We start from the raw sequence: 18,888 nt of genomic DNA on the forward strand, positions 1-18,888 counted from the left end.
CCAGACAGGGCAGAGGCAGTGGCTGACTTTGCAACTTCAGCAGGGCCCCAGAGCCATACACATGGTGGACAGCTTCTGACCATACCAGATTACAACTCTATACATCCATGAGCAATAACTCAAGGGGCAGACTCAGTGAGCACCAAATCCGACCGAAACAAGTCTTGCTTCATAAGGATGTCTCCTGCATAGCAACTTTCCCACTGTAGTGACAGCTGGTCCTCACAGCCAATTGGCCTGAGTGTTAATTCTTCCCAAGGACGCCAACAGCAAATAAAGCTCAACTACAATAAGACTGTGCACACAGCCCACACAGGAATACCTAGACTGCCCAGCCAATTGACCGGAGAGGTTAAACCATTGGGACACCTACTACATAAGACCACTTGACCAATTCTAGGAGATATAGCAGCTCTACCTAATATATAGAAACAATCACAGGGAAACAGCCAGAATGCAGAGACAAAGAAACATTTCAGAAGTGAAAGAACAGAAGAAATCTCCAGAAAGATAACTAAATGAAATGGGAGCAAGAAAACTATTAGATACAGAGTTTAAAACAATGGGTATAATGATGCTCAAGAATCTTAATGAGAGCTTCAAGGGACTTTGTGAGAATTTCAAGGATTTTAGTGAGAATTTTAAAGACATGAAAAAGAACCTGTCAAAAATTAAGTATATACTAACTAAAATAAAGAACAATTTGTAGACAATTAACAGTAGAGTAGAGGATGCCATGAACCAAATCAGTGATTTGGAATTTGAGGAAGCAAAAAATTCAATCAGAATAACAAAAAGAAAAATATGAAGATAGTATAAGGAGCCTCTTGGACAAATTTCAGGCATACCAACATTCATATTATAGGGGTACCAGAAGGAGAAGAGAGAGAGCAAGATATTAAAAACCCATTTGAGCCAAAGCCGGTTTGGCTCAGTGGTAGAGCGTCGGTCTGCAGACTGAAGGGTCCCGGGTTTGATTCCAGTCAAGGGCATGTACATTGGTTGCGGGCACATCCCCGGTGGGGGGTGTGCAGGAGGCAGCTGGTTGATGTTTCTCTCTCATCGACATTTCTAGCTCTCTATCTCTCTCCCTTCCTCTCTGTAAAAAATCAATAAAAATATATTTTAAAAAAAACCCATTTGAAGAAATAATGACAGAAAACTTCCCCTATCTGGTGAATGAAATAGACTTATAAGTCCAGGAAGCACAGAAAGTCCCAACCAAGAGGAACCCAAAAGAGGCCCACACCAAGACACATCATAATTAAAATGCCAAAGGTTAAAAACAAAGAGAGAATCTTAAAAGCAGCAAGATAAAAGCTTCTTTGTAGATAACTAATTACAAGAGAGTGCGCATATAACTGTCAGCTGATTTCTCAACAGAAACTTTTCACACCAGAGGGAATGGCAAGAGATATTCAAAGTGATATATAGCAAGGACCTACAAGCAAGATTACTCTACCCATCCAAGCTATAATTTATAATTGAAGGTTAGATAGAGTTTCTAGACAAAGAAAAGCCAGAGGAGTTCATCATCATAAAGCCAGCATTACATGAAATGTTGAAGGGTATTCTTTAGGAAGAGGAAAATGAAGAAGGAGAAGGAGAAAGAGAAGGAGAAGGAGAAGGATAAGAAGGAGAAGGAGAAGGAGAAAAAAGGAGAAGAGGAGGAGAGGAAAGGAAAGAAATATGAGGTAGCAAGGAGGAGAAGGAGAAGGGGGAAAAAGAGAAAAAGGATAAAAATATGAACAATAAATTGGCAATGAATACATATCTATCAATAATTGAATCTAAAAATCAAAATAAATAAGGAATCTAATGAACAAAATAAACTGATGAATAAAATAGAAAAAAAAGGCATGGCAACATGGATCAGACAGATGAATCTCAAAGGGAAGCGGGGAGGGGAGGTGGGAATTGATTAACCAAAGAACCTTCTAGTATATGCATATATTCATTACCTATGGACACACGCAATAGAGTGCCAAACACATGGGGTGTGGCAGGAACTGGGTGAAGAGAGGAATTGGTGGAGAAAGGGGAATATTTGTAATACACTGAAGATAAAGATTTTTTAAATTAAAAGTATGGAATTTAAATCAAAACCACAATGAGATACCACTACACGCATATTAGGATGGCTGTTTTGAAAAAGAAAATTGAAAATAACAAGTGTTGGTGATGATGTGGAAAAATCAGAAAACCCTTTTATTGCTGGTGGGAATATAAAATGGTGCAGCGACTGTGGAAAACATTTTGGCAGTTCCTGAAAGATTGAAATGTACAATTACCATCTGATCTTCAATTCCACTCCAAGTTATATACTCCAGAGAATTGAAAGCAGGAACTCAAAACATATTTCTGCACCAATGTTCATAGCTGCATTATTCACAAATACCAAAAGGTGGAAATCACCCCCAAGTGTCTATTGATAGACAAATGGATAAGCAAGATGTGGTGTGTACATGTAATGGGATATTGTTCAGCCTTAAAGAGGAATGACATTCTGATACATGATGGAACATGGATGAACCTTTAGGACATTATGCTAAGTGAAATAAAAGTCAGTAAAAAAAATAAGAAATATACAATTCCAGTTCTATGAAATTCATAGGTAAATTTATAGACAGAAAATAGAATAAAGGTGACTAAAGGCTGACGGGAGCGGAGAATGGGGGGTTATTGTTTAATGGGAATAAAGTTTCTATTAGGGATGATGAAAAGGTTCTGGAAATGGATAGTGATGGTCGCACAACATTGTAAATGTACTTAATGCTACTGAACTATACACTTAAAACAATTAAAATGTTTTTTTAAGTATTTTTCTTTTGTTCAATTCCTCATCAAGGACATAGGCAGTTCAATTTCATATACCATATTCTGCCCGGAGTTGGTAAAAGAAGTGCACACGCAGTGTGTTACTGGTCTCAAAGGATACTGGAAGCTCTAACTCTGGGAGGCAGGTCTCACTGGACTGTTCCACCAGGCTTGCATCAGAATTGTTAATGTTCCCTGCAATTCAAAATGCCTTCTTATATTTTTCCAAGTTCAATCAAATGCACGTCCTTTTTTTGCCCGACATTCTGAGCAAGTGAGTTCTGCTGGGGAATGTGCCTTCTCTTCTCCCTGAGAAACACTTTAAAAGTTTAGGTGAATAAAACATAGATCTGAGCAATTCAGTCTTCACAGCGGATTCTCACAGACACAGCTTATGGTGTGTCTTTTGTTTGCTTCTACTCTTGACAAACCTGATGGCTTTGATCTCATGCCAACTTTTATTCCTGTAACATTGAGGATAATGGCCTGTATGTTGGGGAGTTATTGTTTAATGGGAATAGAGTTTCTATTAGGGATGATGAAAAAATTCTGGAAATGGGTAGTGATGGTTGCACCAGAGTTTCATTTGGACTCTAATGACTGGCAATGCTATGCTTCCCAGGATTGTATATGTATTCTTATGTTGTCTGAATTCCACATAGATGGGCTTTTACAATTTCACCACAAAATTACAGAGATAACGGGATAGTGCCGAGAGCTGAAACAGTCAGTTCTGCTTCTAAATCTAGCTGAGTGACACCTACAGTTTTGGAAGACTAGGACTTTGAAGCTCAGTTCCAGCTGTGGTTCCTGCAATCAACAAATATCTGTACAGTGTAGCTATTTTGATAAAATAAAAAAATTGGCTTGCTAACTCTAGAAAGAAATAATTCTTTTAGGTTTCTGGGTAGTCACCAAATGCTCAAAAAGTCCCAGTTTGAACCATATAAACTAGAAGTGAAAATGCCTCAGGAAGCATCAGGCTAACTCCTTTTGTCATCTCAGTTGTGAAGATTCAGAAGAAATGACAGTGCTTGGAAATAAGTGTTGTAATATAATGAGGAGGGCTATGGAAAGCTGCACACACAAAAGCATGGCAAATCTTTTGCTTTTTACCCTAATTCTATTGAGGGGCTTTTTGCTTTAGCAGATAAATTAGTAAAACAAAGAGAAACTGCCCTAATTTTGAATGCATTTTCCCCTTTCCAGATTTTCCCACTGTGCTGCTTTGTAATCTGGTAACATTAATTCTGACAAGTTGTCACTGCCAGAGTTTGCCATTTCTGAAGTGACATCAGCTTCATTTTCTGCAAGAATTTTTAGCCAGAATGAGCATAAGTTCCTAGAGTGGGTTTAGAGTACCTCAAAATGCAGCAAAGACCAAGAAAATCCTGGGCATTAGAATATCCTCAGCTGGCCATTGGCTCACTTATGTAACAATCACCCAGTGCCATTGGTGCTGACAGAATGTTAAAACAATCAGGCCATTCCATAGAGTTGTGCTAACGCTGTGTAAAATGTCACCATACTAACAGGTTTAATGAGAAGAGCATCTTGTTTCTAAAGAATCCTATCAGATACATACTGAAAGCAACGTGTAACAGAACCTGTCATGTAAGCATTTTTTTGGTATCAGAGAGGAGCTATGAATGCATCAGGTCCTCTGTTACCAAAGCAGGTTAGTAGCTTCACAGATTAGAACAACTCTAGCCCATTGAACTTGGCTTCCAAGGTCTTTTCCCCATGGAAGAAAAAGATGCTTCCTGCAAGTCCATATCAATTTTCTGTTTGTGAAACCAGAATTTAAGTAAATAATTAAAGCCTTTAAAAATGAGTTTGATGTGGTAAATGGGAAGCTGAGGACTGCCATTTAAGACAAAGCAGATATTGCTTCTTCCATGAGAAAGGATCCTATGTTGGATGCAATGGGTATGGCAAGGGCAATGGAGAGTTTGCCACAGGTGACATCCACTTGCTGATCTCCTTCCACCACCGCCCAACTCTGAGAATTATGCTCATAACTTCACCTTTTTATTTATTTACTTACTTATTTTTATTTTTTTAATATTTTATTTTTTAAAATTTTTTTGTTGAAAGTATTAAATAGGTTCCTCTTTTCCCACCTCTTCCAGCCCACTCCCGTCCACTCCCTCCCAAGCCCCTCACCACCATATTGTCTGTGTCCATGGGTTATGCATATATGCTTACAAGTTCATTGGTTGATCTCTTCCCATGCACCATCCCCAGCCTTCCCTTTGAGATTCAAATATCTGTTCATGCTTCTAAGTTTCTGTGTCTATTTTTGTTCATCATTTTATTTGGTTCATTAGGTTTCACATGAGTGAGCTCATGTAATACTTGTCTTTCTCTGACTGGCTTATTTAGCTTAGCATAATACTCTCCAGGTCCATCCATGCTGTTGCAAATGGTAAGAGTTCTTTCTTTTTTATTGCCTCATAGTATTCCATTGTGTAAATGTACCACAGTATTTTTATCCACTTCTCTGCTGATGGACACTTAGGCTGTTTGCAAATCTTAGCTATTGTAAATGTGGTGTTATGAACATAGGGGTGCATATATTCTTTCTGATGAGTATTTCAGGTTTCTTACGATATATTCCTAGAAGTGGAATCACTGGGTCAAATGGGAGTTATATTTTTTAATTTTTTGAGAAGACTCCATACTGTTTTCTGTAATGGTTGCACCAGTCTGCATTCCCACCAGCAGTGCATGAAGGTTCCTTTTTCTCTGCATCCTCTCCAGCATTTGCTGCTTGTTGATTTGTTGATGATAGCCATTCTGACAGGTGTGAGGTGATATCTCATTGTTTTGATTTGCATCTCTTAAATAATTAGTAACTTTGAGCATTTTTTCTTATGTCTCTTGGCTTTCTGTATGTCCATTTTGGAGAAGTGTCTTTTTGTCTTCCTTTTGTTAAATTGTGTGAGTTCCCTATATATTTTAGAGATTAACACCTTATTGGTGATAACATTGACAAATATGTTCTATCATACAGTGGGCTCTCTTGTTATTTTGATGATGTTTTCTTTTACTGTGTGGAAGCTTTTAATTTTGATGTAGTCCATTTGTTTATTTTCTCCTTAGTTTCCATTGTCCTAGGAGATGTATCGGTAAAGATATTGCTGATGAGAGATGTCTAAGATTTTGCTGCCTAGGGTTTCTTATGGTTTCTGGACTTACTGGTACATTTAAGTGTTTTATCCATTCTGAGTTTATTTTTGTTTATGGTGTAAGTTGGTGGTCTAGTTTCTTTTTTTTTTTTGCATGTATTTGTCCAATTTTCCCAATACCATTTATTGAAGAGACTGTCTTTGCTCCATTGTACACTCTTACTACTTTGTCAAATATTAATTGTGTGTAGTGGCTTAGGTGGATTCTGGGGTTTCTGTTTTGTTCCATTTATCTATATGTCTGTTCTTTGCCACTACCAGGCTGTTTTGATTATGGTGGCTTTGTAGTATAACTTGATATGTGGTTTTGTGACTTCTCCAACTTTATTATTTCTTCTCAAGATTGTTGTAACTATTTGTTTTTTGGGGGAGGTTCCATAAAAACTTTTGGAGTGGTTTGTTCTATGTCTGTGAAGTATGTCATTAGTATTTTTTTTTAATATATTTTATTGATTTTTCACAGAGAGGAAGAGAGAGGGATAGAGAGTTAGAAACATTGATCAGCTGCCTCTTGCACACCCTCTACTGGGGATGTACCCATGCCCTTGACTGGAATCGAACCCCGGACCTTTCAGTCCGCATGCCGACGCTCTATCCACTGAGCCAAACCGGTTTCGGCATGTCATTAGTATTTTAATATGGATTACATTGAATCTATACATTGCTTTGAGTACTATAGACATTTTAATGATACTGATTCTACCAATCCATTAACACAGTATGTTTTTCCACTTGTTTATATCTCCCTCTATCTCTTTTTTCAACATCCTATAGTTTCTGAGTACATGTATTTTATCTCCTTCGTTAAGTTGATTCCTAAGTATCTTAATTTTTTTGTTGTTGCAATGGTATGGGATTGTTTCTCTTTCTAAGAGTTCATTACCTATACTAATAAAAGCCTAGGTGGTGTCTCTCATGTCATTTGTCATCACAAGATGGCTGCTCCCACATTGTCACAAGATGGCCACCACAAGATGTCCACCCCTATGTCATTACAAGCTGGCTGCCCCCATGTCATCACAAGATGGCTGCCTGCACATTGTCACAAGATGGCCACCACAAGATGGCCACCCCATGTCATCACAAGATGGCCACCCCCATGTGGTCACAAGATGGCCAGCAGGGGAGGGAAGTTGGCAATCAGGCCAGCAAGGGAGCAGTTAGGCGTCAGTCAGAACAGGGCTTCTATTTGTTGGGAGTTTGTTTTTGTTTTTTCTATTACTGTTGCAATTTTATAAGTAGTTATTGGCCTATTCTGGTTTCCTGATTCTTCTGATTGAGTTTTGGAAGGTTGTATTTTTCTAGGAATTTTTTTCATTTTTGTCCATGTTTTCCCATTTGTTGGAAGAAAGCCATTCATAGTTTTTTTGTTTTTTTTTAAACCTTTGTACTTCTGTGGAGTCAGTTGTTACTTCACCTCTTTAGTTTATGATTTTGTTTATTTGAGTCATCTCTCTGTTTTTTGGTGAGTCTGGCTAGTAGATCATTAGTGTTGTTTATTCTTTCAAAGAACCAGCTCTTGGTTTTATTGATTTTTTTTTTGTCTCTATGTTATTTCCACTCTGATCTTTATTTTCCTCCCTTCTACTTACTCTGTGTTTTTCTTTTCTTGTTATTCTCTTTTTAATTCTTTAAGTTGTAATGTTAAATAACTTATTACAAATTTTTCTTGTTTTTTGAGGTAAGCCTATAGTGCTATGAACTTCTTTCTAAGGACTGCTTTCATTGTGCCCCATAGATTTGAGATTGTTGTGTGTTCATTTTCATTTTTTTCCAAGATAATTTTTATTTCTTCTTTGATCTCTTTGGTAACGCATTCATTATTTAATAGCATGCTATTTAGCCTCAATGTGTTTATGTTTGAGTGTTTTTGTTGTAGCTGATTTCTAATTTCATTCCATTGTGGTCTGAGAAGGTGCTTGATATGATTTCAATCTTCTTAAATTTGTAGAGACTTAGCTTATGTCCTAACATGTGGTCTATCTTTGAAAATGTCCCATGTGTACTTGAGAAGAATCTATATTAGCTTTGGGAAAATGTTCTGAAGTTGTTAGTTCCATCTGATCTAGTGTGTCATTTAGGATTGCTGTTTCCTTGTTGATTTTTTGTCTAGAAGATATACCCAGTATTAGAGTTTCATACTATGTATTTTTGTCAATTTCTCCCTTGATATCCTCTAGAAGGTTTTTTATGTATTTGGATGCTCCTGTATTGGTGCATATATGTTTACCAGAGTTATAGCCTCTTATTGTATCAATTACTTTAATATTATGAAGTGGCTTTATTATCTCTTGTTATTGCCTTCACTTTGAAGTCAATTGGTCAGATATAAGTATTGCTGTCCCAGCTTTTTTTTTTTTTTTTTTTTTTTTTTTTCTTTTTCATATCCATTTGCCTGAAACATTTTTTTCCAACCCTTCATTTTAAGTCTTTGTAAGTCCCTTGTTCTGATATAGATATCTTGTAGACAGCATATATATATGGGTCATTTTTTATTTATCCATTCATCTACTCGATGTCTTTTGATTGGAGCCTTTAATCCATTTATGTGTATTATTATTGATAGCTCAGCTTCCTCTTCTGTGGATGCTATTTGTGGATGCTATTTCATTTCATGCTGTCCCAAAGCTCCCTTAAACTCTCCTCCTACCTTTAACATTTTTTTTTTCCATTTGATGCTCTGCTTGTTTTTTCTTTTTTTCCTACTTTGTCTTCTAACTTACCGATTCAGTCCTTAGCTTCTTCTAGTCTACTGCTGAAACCCTCCACGGTGTTCTTCATTGCAGCTATGTCATTCTTCATTCCTTTTTATTCTTACTTATGTTGGTGTATTTCTCATTCAGCTCCTTATTATTCTCCTTGAGTTGCCTGTAATGTTTATTCAGATGTTTGAGCATCCATATAACCATTACTCTTAATTCTTTATCTGACAAATGACTTGCCTCCATTTCATTTAGTTCCTTTCCTGGTGATTCCTTCTTTCTTTTATTTGGTGGTTGTTTCTTTGTCTCTCTAGTTTTTCTGTTCCTTTATATTTATTTATATGTATTAAATCAAACTGCTATGCCAGCCAGATTTTTTGGGTTGACCTTTTGTAATAGATATTTTGTGGAATCCAGTGGTGCAGTCTCTCAGGTCTCATGGGCTGAGTGTTCTAGGAAGGCCCTCTACTTGAGATATTTGGGTACTCCTGTTGTAATTTGGTATTGAATGTTATTGTCCCATTAATGGATGGAATTTCTCCTCTCTGTGTGCCTGATTATGTGGCTCACTACTTACCATGTTGTGCCAGTTGTTATGGAGGTGCTGACTGAACAGCAAAAAATAACACGAAGTAACACAGAAAGAACAGAACCAAAATGTACACAAGACCTCTATGGTCCCAACAAAAATGATCACCAGAGAAATAGAATTAGGAAAGAGAAAAGAGAGCAAGAATGGTAGAAAAGTGAAAGAAAAATATGGGGAGAAAACACAACACAACAAACAAACAAATAAGCAAAAAGGCACAAATAAAAACACCCAGGAAAGGGAGGAGGGCAGAATCTGTAGATAAAGAACCTAAATAAAGAAAATAAGGTTAAAGAATTAGAAGAGTAGAGGAAGAACCATGTTTAGAATAAAGGAAGTAGAAAAGAAATAAGAGGATAAGAAAAAATTGAAAAGAATAGAGGAGAGGGCATATAAACCAAAATTTGGGAAGGGAAACAAAAAATTAAGAGAAGAAGAAAAGAGAAAGAGAAAAAAGAAAAAAATTAAAAATAAGTCTTGGAAAAAAAAAAAACCAGTGAGAGAATTTGAATAGGAGCAGGGAAAAGGGAATTATATATATGAACAAAACAACAGAGACTAGAATAACAGGAAATCGATAAAGAAGATCAACTTTTAAAAAGAGGGGAAAATAAAGGAAAGAGAAAAATCAAAAAGGATAAAGGAGAAGAAAAGCATTAGGAAAAAAAGGAGAGGAAGAAAAAGGTACAAAAAGTAATTAAAAAAAAAATAAGAAAGTGAGGTGTTGTTCACTTCAGCTGAGTTTTAATGCACCATGGCAGCTGGCTTAGGACCCCACTCTTCTGTTCTTTCTGCCAATTCTGGGCTTCCTGTTGGGTACTTAGGTGCTAATTACTGTCAGGCACTGTCTTTTAGCTTTTGGCTCCCTCCTTGAAGCTCCAACTGCTCCACAGGTCCACTGCTTGTGTCTGTCTCCACAGGCCTTGGCTGCAAGCAGGAGGGGCCATTCTGCCCTCTTTGCCTATCTGCCAGCTGTCAATCTTCATCACTCAAGGGTCTGTTTCTGACAAACCTTTAGGTAGGGTTGGTGCTGTTTTGCTTCCAGGAACTCTAATGGGTACTTTTTTTTTTTCTGTCCCAGAGCTACTCTTCCATGAGTGGCCCAATATATTACTCTGCCCTTGGCTGGACAGAGATCCTTGTATGGAAACCCATGAGGTCAGCTGGGACCTGGAGTTTTTGTCAGTCTGGTTCCTAGAATAGTGGGGCGGATGGCCTCTCCTTCAATCCGGTCACTGAGGGCTCCTGGAGACTGTTCAGATCTGTAAGCTTGGCCTCTGCCTTTGTTTCCTCAGTAAGGCTCAAAAGGCAGGGTGTGGCAGGCTGTATCACCTAGGGTGGGTTTTCCCCCCCCTTTTACATGTCCTCTAGCTGTTGGGAGAAGGTAGCTCCTCACAGGGAAAATGGCTGTTTTGGTTTGGAAGCCTATGAACGACCTAATGCAGGACTCCTGGCTGCTACTTCTCCAAGTCTCCCTGCGCTGCTTCCCACCCAGTCCTGTCCTCAGGCACCTCAAGTACACACATCTCTCCCTGCGCCAAAGCCTCAGGTGAATAGTTGGGAATGAAAACTCCTATGCTCTGGGTTTAGAGATAAAAATAAAAAGGCAATCAAAATGGGCTCTCTCCTCCACTGGCTATAGTCTGCTGGGTCTAGACTCCGCTGCTGCCTTTTGCAGCAGCGTGGATGATAGGGGCACTGCAGGTCATGCCCTGTGGGTCAGAAAGTGCTGCTGGTCAGCTCACCTCCGCCACCTCTCCCAGTGTGTGGAGCCCTGCCTCTGCTACTGAGCAGCTCTCCCCGGAGCTCAGGTCCCTCCTCTCGGGGCTGCCCACCTCTCATGATCTCGTCCTTCCTACCAGTCCCCAGGTGTTTTCTGCCCTTTGGTATAAGCCCCCTCCTCAGCTGGACCACAGTTGGAAATTCCAGATGAATGTTCTCCAATTTAGTTGTAATTCCAGCCTGGCCCAGGGATGGGGCGCCTGACAGGTTTGCCTATTCAGCACCATCTTCTCCTCCTTCTCTGCTCTTTTAGATTCCTCTTCCCTGTGGGCACTGCTGGCAGCAGGAGGTGAGCACCGCTACAGAGCCTGTTGTTTTTCCTGGAAATCATTTCTGTTTGGGTAGATGCAGAGCTGTGCACATCAGCACTGCCCAGCTCTGACAGCTTATATTTTGGTGAGACACTATCTTCCTGGGAACTCATGGAAGCCAGGCCCAGTGGCCAGGCTGGCTCTTTGGAATGTTCAGGCCAGTCTGGCCTAAGATAACGTGAACTCACTGAAACTTTCAGTGACTTTATAATATGGTTGCATTACTTTTACTTTGGCCAGTTGCCTAGCTTTGTGCGCTTCCATTAACTTTGGAAGAAAAAGGTGAAAGGCAGTGAAATAATGTCATAGTCACAGGTTGAATATATGTAAGAATCCAAAGAAAGAGTCCTGTAAATTTATCCTGCTCAGGTATGTTCTAAAAATATCTTCGATTTAGTATCAGATGGCTATTTTGTCCATAGTATTTTTGTCAAGATTTCTAACTCACTTATTTACCTTCTTGTTGCTGGACCAAAACTACTCTTCCAAATCCTGAAAAGTGGATTACTGCCCCCCCCCCACACACACAGAGAGAGAGAGAGAGAGAGAGAGAGAGAGAGAGAGAGAGAGAGAGAGAGAGATATGCTCACATTAAGCTCTGAGACTTCACATTTCACATTAAATAAGAGTCTTCTCATTAAAGTGTTCTCTTAGAATCTTGTGATATCTGGGCTCCATGGGAAAATGAAGGTATCTTTAAATATCCTGCCTTAAACAATATCTTAATTAAACTTGTTATGATATTTTAATAGCTTTAAGGAGCTCTAACAATTTCTTTTAACCTGAAAATGTATATGTTCTTTGTAATTCCATTTTCTTGTATGGAAGAAAAGGAAGGAAGGAAGGAAGAGGGGAAGGAAGGAAGAAGGAAGGAAGGAAGGAAAGAAGGAAGGAAGAAAGGAAGGAAGGAAGGAAGAAAGGAAGGAAGGAAGGAAGGAAGGAAGGAAGGAAGGAAGGAGGGGAGGGAGGGAAGGAGAGAAGAGAGAGAGGGAGGGAAGGGAGAAAGGGAAGGAGAAAACCACAATCTTGTTTTCTGATTAAAAAGATAAGTGGAATAGTTTTTCTTAAAATTTGGTAATCATCTAGAATTTCTGTAACATTTTTCCTATGAAAAGCAAATGAATATAGAAATGTTTCCTCCTTTGGTTCTCGACAAATGAGGGAACTGTGCTCATAGGTTATATTTAGTCCCTGAAATTGAGGATACTAATGGCTGTGGTTTGCAGAGTGTGATGATGTGCCAAGTGCTTTACATTTCTTTCCTGCGTTCTCACATGAGCCCATGAAGGACGCAGTGTCAGAACAACTAACCTCTATGGAATGTTGACTCTGTACTACGTGCCTTCACAACATATCTCATTTAATCCTCATAACCAGATTGTGGTTGTTATCATATAAAGAAACTAAGGGTCAGAGAATTGAAGAGATTTGCCTAGAGATACACTGTTGATAAATGGCAGCATGGAGATCCACCCAAATCTGCCTGACTTCAGAGCCTAAATGCTTCTTCCTCAGGTATGTTCCTTCTGACAAGCAGGGGAATTGGGAAGCACTTTACTGTGAATGAACGCATTTGGCTTCCCCTAAGGGGAGAGCTAATTGCTTTCTAGTTAATGAGATATGCGGGCCCAGAAACGGTATTTCTAAGAGAGCCTGTCAGTAGCAAGTTAATATTAGAAATTTTTTTTCTTTTTTCTCTTTCTCTTTTTTCAAACTTCTTTGCTCATTAGATCCAGGAAACTTGTTTAAAACACAGATTTCTGAGTCCCACCTCCAGATTCCTAGCCAATAACAGTTAACCATTATTTTTTTTCAAATGGTCCATAAATTTACCACTTATGCTTTAATAGATCAGACAATGGCATTTCTAGTCAGCTCGGTTGATGCTGTGAGTTGGTGATTGTCATCAGGGAGCCTGCCACTGAGACAAGTACAACCTGGTATGAAGACTGAGGCCTTTGTGCTGTTAGGAATGCTTCAGGAAGGCCCACACTTATTTTGAGATATTAGTAGAAATAGTATCTACTGTAGCATAAAACACAAAATATAGCACATCATCTGAAAAATGGGAATGGTAAATAAACATACTTTATTGAATAGCAGTGGGAGTTAACTGTGAACTAAAGATGTTTCATGGCCTTTAATTTAAATGACAGGTAGTTTTTATTATACTAAACTCTGGTCATCATCTTTATGAGGAAGAGGAGAATATTTTGTTTTTCCAAAGCACTGATATATTGGTTTTTATGGGGTTCTTTCTTATTGTTTTAATATTAGTGTTTGAAATCTACATCTAATATAATCTGTCTTTTAAATTTTAAGTATATTCCTTTAAACATAGTTATTAAAACCTTAACAGGTTACATAAAATGGCTGAAAATCAGGTTTATGGATCTGCAATTGCTTCAACATTAGAATATTTTTGTCCTCACATTCCTCAGTCTGCAACCCTCTCTGTTCTGCCTGTGCTAGTGCCCAGTTCATAGAAACTCTGGGAAAAGTAAAAGCAATGATAATAACTATAATAATATTGGAACAGTTATTATTACAACAAGCAACAAAGAATTAGTAGCTAGAAAATGTTCTATATTTTAAATTAATCCTTCAGCATACAAAATCCATCATAATCTCTTATGTAGATTTACCTTCCGATAAACAGGTGGTCCCTGATAAAATAAACCAGTGGCCCATGACCACAAATAAGGCAAGGTTCTCTGGAAAAGATATTCATTCTATTTATGAGTAGCATCTGTTCCAAGAATGTATAATATTATGGCTCCAGTGAATGCTGTATATAGAAGGGGAAAAATTGGGATGGATTTAATACTACAGCTGTGACTGGTTAGGTATGGCAACTTTCAGGTATTTGGTGGTTTCAGCAAAAGTTCTAATACACATTCCAGGCATCAAGCACCATAGAAAGGCTGTAAAAATATTTAGACAAATAACTAATGCACTCACTGGTTCGAGAAGACTAGAAAGTACATTCCATTTCCTGCTGACTTGAAAAGGGCTCCTCAGTTCGTCGTCTCAGGATGGAAGTGTACCATGGGTTCTCACGCAGACGCAGAGGGTGTAGCGATGGCACGTGCAGAAATGGGGAGCCCTGGGGGGTCTTATCAGTGACAGTTGGGAAATGGACTGAGTTATCAGGGGAGGTGGGTGACAAAGAAACATTGCAGCAGTTGTCAGGACCTTACTAACCAATTGTTCCAGCCAAATGATACTGGGCTTGGAAATTACTGTTATTTTTTAACTACTGCTGATGAAAATCTGACTTTCATGAATGGTTTATTTTCTTTTCTCAGACTTATGCCTTACAATAAGCCACTAATAATTCTATTTGGCATCTCTTATATGGATTTTTTAAAAATGTTATTTGCTTTAGAAAGTTTAATTTTTGTTTTATTAAACCAAACAAATAAATAGTACCCAATCTGTTCCGTATTTATGTATTACCCAGGTACTTACAAGGCTCATAAACAGAGTTTGAGGACAGTAATCTGAGTTTAATACAGAACATGAAAAAAAGCACAAGTGAAACTCAAAAATAGTTTTAAAAGAAATGAACTAAAAATTCAAGAAAACAAACATTTTCTAAAAGTTCTGGCCATTTTGTCCTTTGGTAACTCTCAGCCCTCAGCTAACATTTTGACTGTATTCATATGGTGAGAATTTATAATTCAGGATTTGCAGTGTGAGTTTAAATGGCCACTCTTTACTTTGAAGAGTCTCAACAATGCAGTTCAACAGACAGTTGTTTTATCTAGTGGGATATAAGTATGGTACTGGGTTGTGAAAAACAGAAGAATTGACTTGTTTCTGGGTCTTGGTTTATAAAGGTGACTAAGTGACAACATGGAAGGGTTAATGCTATTGAAAGAAAAGCTTCAACTCACAGTCCCCCTAGAAACAAGAGGCATCGAGTGCTCTGCAGGCCGCAGAGGGAGCACCAGTGTCAGGAGGCAGGAAGGCACAAGGGAAAGCATAAACCTTAGCCTCTGTTGGGGGGGTGTCTGTGGAAAAGGCAACGTGGGGCTGGGAAAACAGCTTAGGATGGGCTGGTTTGAATAACTCTGGTGGGCTTGGAGGCAGAGGGGCCTGAGTTAGGACAGGGAAAATATTGGCTCAGTGTGGGGGCTTAGATAAGGAGGTGGTTCAGAGTATGGCTCTGAATTGCGGGGGTGCTGTCAATTACTATGGCCTTTTAGTCTGGTCCTGTAATTAATGGGTGGCCAGTAGACAAACACAGAACCTAACAAAACAAAGTTAGGGAAGGGATGAACAGTTCTACCAGGAACTCAGAATCTGTTATCTGAAGAGAATATGTGTGCCAATAAAGCAGATCCAAGGTATACCATGATCAATGCTATGTTAGCAGCTTAAACAAAAGACTGTGGGACTTAAACATAGACAAAAAAGCAAATCTATGGAAAGTGAATTTCTCATATGGCAGATTTACATTCTCTTTAATGCTCAACTGGAATCATAACTTCAAAATCATGCAACCCTGGCAATAAATACATAGAAGAACATGGAAGAGTCAAGGCCTACCCAGGTGCCCAACATATAAGAAATGTTAAATGAAAGGTAATTCTCACCTCTTCCTCCCAACCTGGTGTCATTTTTGTGTTGCTGTATTTTGTTATCAGTGATGTAATAACACACTGATATGCCCTTTGACCCCAAAATGAAAGCCTTTTTTGTTTTTCTCCAAGTAATGTTGGTGACTTTGTTTTGTGGTTGTTCACATATTTCCCAGTTTTTAAATAAAAACTCACATAGGGTTAAAGAAAATATTCAGGTTCATTTTGGTTGATTCTTGATTAGCTGATGTGTGATGGCTGGCAGACAGCAGCCCTGGGTGTCCATATCTGTCCATCCCGCTGCCTTCTGGACACCACATTTGCATCACCTTTGTACCAATCGGGTTCCAGTCAGCGACTGTCATTCCCTGGAGGACAGGAAAACAGGGTTTTCCTTATGAATTTGTCAAAGAATTGTAGATTGCAAGCAGGGGGATATTTGGAATGTTCTGTCAACCGTAAGTAAACAGCAACCCTTTCCTTGGATGAGTTGAGATAGGGCTTAGGAGAGGCTGGTTTCCATTAATGTGTGGCCTTATGGAGGAAAAGCTGACAAAGAGACAGCAAATACTTACAGATTCATTCTCCTTAGAGTGAAAGTATATGATGGAAAAAAATGTTTATTATTCTTTTCTTAACCCCCAGGGGTATACAGTTTTCTGTTTGGGAAGTGTCAAATCTTCTAAGCAACAGTTAATAAACACCTCATGAACTTATTCCAGAGGGACATTGCTGTGTTACTCTTCATCATCACACAGTGATGTCCATAGCTACTGTTTTTTTTTTTTTTTTAAATGTTTATTATGTACCAATCATTTTGTTAGACTCTTGACACAATATTTCTATTTCTTGAGCTATATCCCTGCTTCTCATCTGGGCATGTACTTCAAGTCCAGAGTTTAGGGTCTCAACTTAAACTGTAGGAATTAGAATTAAATTCTGCTTGTGTTCATTGTTGTTGAGGCCCAGGGTTCCCCTGCCACCTTCCTTACTTTCCGCCCCCCTTTCCCTACTTCTCCCTTCCCCACCCCCACTGGGAGTACGCAGTTAGCCCTGAAGTAGGTGGTTCATGGAACACACTTTGATAAACACATTTCATGGCTAAAAATAACTATTCAGTATCACCTCTGAATTAATATACAACATGCCCATATCTAAAAACAAGTTTTACTATCAACTGTTGACATAAAACTCTCTCTGGTTTTTTTATAATCCTTATTGTTAGACTTTCTAGAATAAGCCAACCAGAAAGACTTCAATTTTTTATCAAGAACTTAATCTTAAAAAAAAAAAATGAGAACTGGTAGTGTTTTTCAGACTAAAGAAAAATATCAAAGAGTATCCAAGACTGCTAAAGGAAACCTAGTAGGTCATCAGGGAAGGGCCCTGTAGCAGGAAGGAGGGTCATTCTCAGGTCCTTGAAAAGACAGCAAGCTAAAGAAACAAGGGTTTTGTCTTTTTTTTTTTTTTTTTTTTTTTTTTTTTTTTTTTTTTAAAAAAGAAGGCCATTAAGCATTCTTTCTCTGGTCATTGAACATCTGCACCATGACTCAATAGTCCAAGTTCCTTCCTGCGTCTGTGAAATCCCTTCTCCAGGACTCAGAGAGGCGGTGGTATTTGGGCACTCCGGCCGGGCTGGATACCAGCACTCGCTCCCAGGCAACACTGGATTCCTAGCAGCATCACACAAAAAGTTGTTTTAAATCATATTTTCTATTTTTACTCACATAGACAGTCAATATGTCTTCCTGTGTTTAAATCTCCCACAGTCAAGTAGGTGGGAGAAAGGGACTGCAGTTGCATGGAAGTGGGAGTGGGTGGTGATTAGAAGGAATGTGATCTCCCAATGGTCAAGATAAAACCTATGCTTGTGCTTTCTGAGTTACAAAGACCTGACTTAGGAAGAAATGTCCCTTTATCTGAAAACTTAATAAGAGCCCTGGTAGTTGTGACTCAGTGGTTAGGGTATTGGCCCTGGCAACAATGGGAACAGGGTTCAATTCCTGGTGAAGGGCATGTACCTGGGTTGCAGGTTTGATCCCCCAATATATCTGGGTGCGTTCAGGAGGCAACCAATTTATGTTTCTCTTTTACATCAATGTTTCTCTCTCTCTCTCTTTCCCCCTCCCTCCTTTTCATCCACTCTTTCTAAAAATAGCAATGGAAAAATATCCTCAGGTGAGGATTAACAAAACAACAACAACACATAATAAGAATATACACATGTATATTTGTATATGTGTTTACACATAAAAGACATAAGATTTTACACACACACACACACACACACACACACACGGCTGGTTTCTCACATCTCATGTCCACCATCTCATGTCTATGCACTGGTGATTTGTGTGGGAAACAGCCCCACGGGTTGGTTTCCTGACCAACTTTTATCTTCCTTTGGGGGAGCACCACACTCCCCTTCACCTCTGTCTTCTTACATCTTAATGCAGACAATTACCCCCTCTTACTCATGTATCTTTTCAAACTTGTCCCCCTTTCTCTTCATAATGCTATCCCAAATCTTCAGAAAATCTCCACCTCTCCACTCGCTGCCCAGCACCACCACCTCCTTCTATCCTCATTTTTCCCAGTCTGCTGATCACTGGCCTTCATCGAGCTGGAGAACCTTAGAGCAGGGCTAGTGATAGATCAGAACTGAAGAAAGAGAAACTAAACATTTTTAAATGAGGGCTTCAAGATAAAGACCCAGTGTCAGGAAACCACATACATCTTTAAAATTGTAAAGTTGTCTTTTTCAGAATCTGGTATTTCAATCTCTTTACTTCCTTACCAGCCATTCTGCTAAAATACAGTTTCTTCTTAAGCTTTCACTTGTTCCTAGCATTGCTTCAATGTTGTTTTCTATTGCAACTATATAGCATTTCAGTTACATTATGTAACTTT

At 38.7% G+C, this 18,888-nt stretch overlaps 1 protein-coding gene across 1 annotated transcript in view; it reads left to right on the forward strand.

Moving 5' to 3' along the window:
- Positions 1 to 12,816: 12,816 nt before the first annotated feature.
- The window catches only part of JCAD (junctional cadherin 5 associated), a 63,785-nt gene continuing 57,713 nt past the window's right edge, over positions 12,817 to 18,888 (forward strand). Inside the window, exon 1 of the mRNA XM_084875586.1 lies at positions 12,817 to 12,907. The gene's annotated coding sequence lies outside the window, so the exon portion shown is untranslated. The remainder of the gene's footprint in view (positions 12,908 to 18,888) is intronic.

Source organism: Pipistrellus hanaki (assembly GCF_964339955.1).
Source record: "Pipistrellus hanaki genome assembly, chromosome: 1".
Classification (NCBI taxonomy): domain Eukaryota; kingdom Metazoa; phylum Chordata; class Mammalia; order Chiroptera; family Vespertilionidae; genus Pipistrellus; species Pipistrellus hanaki.